Raw genomic sequence first — 1,558 nt, 5'->3', positions numbered from 1 at the left:
TGGAAGGGGGATTCCTACAGGCAGTCGGCTCTGATACCAACTTGTGACGCCCCCGATTCAATCGTACACTAATCATGCACGCAAATGTGTACGATCAAGAACAGGGACTCACGGGAAGATATCACAACACAACTCTACAAATAAAATAAGTCATACAAGCATCATAATACAAGCCAGGGGCCTCGAGGGCTCGAATACAAGTGCTCGATCATAGACGAGTCAGCGGAAGCAACAATATCTGGGTACAGACATAAGTTAAACAAGTTTGCCTTAAGAAGGCTAGCACAAACTGGGATACAGATCGAAAGAGGCGCAGGCCTCCTGCCTGGGATCCTCCTAACTACTCCAGGTCGTCGTCAGCGGGCAGCACGTAGTAGTAGGCACCTCCGGTGTAGTAGGGGTCGTCGTCGACGGTGGCGTCTGGCTCCTGGACTCCAGCATCTGGTTGCGACAACCAGGAAGAGAGGAAGGGGGAAAAAGGGGGGAGAAAGCAACCGTGAGTACTCATCCAAAGTACTCGCAAGCAAGGAACTACACTACATATGCATGGGTATGTGTGTAAGGAGGCCATATCGGTGGACTGAACTGCAGAATGCCAGAATAAGAGGGGGATAGCTAGTCCTGTCGACGACTACGCTTCTGGCAGCCTCCGTCTTGCAGCATGTAGAAGAGAGTAGATTGAAGTCCTCCAAGTAGCATCTCCAAGTAACATCTCATAGCGTAATCCTACCCGGCGATCCCCTCCTCATATCCCTGAGGTAGAGCGACCACCGGTTGTATCTGGCACTTGGAAGGGTGTGTTTTATTAAGTATCCGATTCTAGTTGTCATAAGGTCAAGGTACAACTCCAAGTCGTCCTGTTACCGAAGATCACGGCTATTCGAATAGATTAAACTTCCCTGCAGGGGTGCACCACATAGCCCAACACGCTCGATCCCATTTGGCCGGACACACTTTCCTGGGTCATGCCCGGCCTCGGAAGATCAACACGTCGCAGCCCCACCTAGGCAAAACAGAGAGGCCAGCACGCCGGTCTAAACCTAAGCGCACAGGGGTCTGGGCCCATCGCCCATAGCACACCTGCACGTTGCGTACGCGGCCGAAAGCAGAACTAGCCCCCTTAATACAAGAGTAGGCTTACGTTCCAATCCGGCGCGCGCCGCTCCGTCGCTGACGTCTGAAGTGCTTCGGCTGATACCACGACGTCGGGATACCCATAACTACTCCCACGTAGATGGTTAGTGCGTATAGGCTCGTAGCCAGACTCAGATCAAATACCAAGATCTCGTTAAGCGTGTTAAGTATCCGCGAACGCCGAACAGGGCCAGGCCCACCTGTCTCCTAGGTGGTCTCAACCTGCCCTGTCGCTCCGCCACAAAAGATCCACACAGAGGGCCGTCGGGACAAAGGTCCTTTCAGCCCCCAATCCGTGAATCACTCGCGGGTACTCTTCGAGCTGACCCGACTTTAGTCACCATCTGTATAGTATGTATGTATGTATAGTATATACCCGTGATCACCTCCCAGGTGATCACGGCCCGATAGTATAGCAAGGCAG

Source organism: Triticum dicoccoides, chromosome 7B (assembly GCF_002162155.2).
Source record: "Triticum dicoccoides isolate Atlit2015 ecotype Zavitan chromosome 7B, WEW_v2.0, whole genome shotgun sequence".
Classification (NCBI taxonomy): domain Eukaryota; kingdom Viridiplantae; phylum Streptophyta; class Magnoliopsida; order Poales; family Poaceae; genus Triticum; species Triticum dicoccoides.
Note: the sequence above shows the minus strand (reverse complement) of the source record.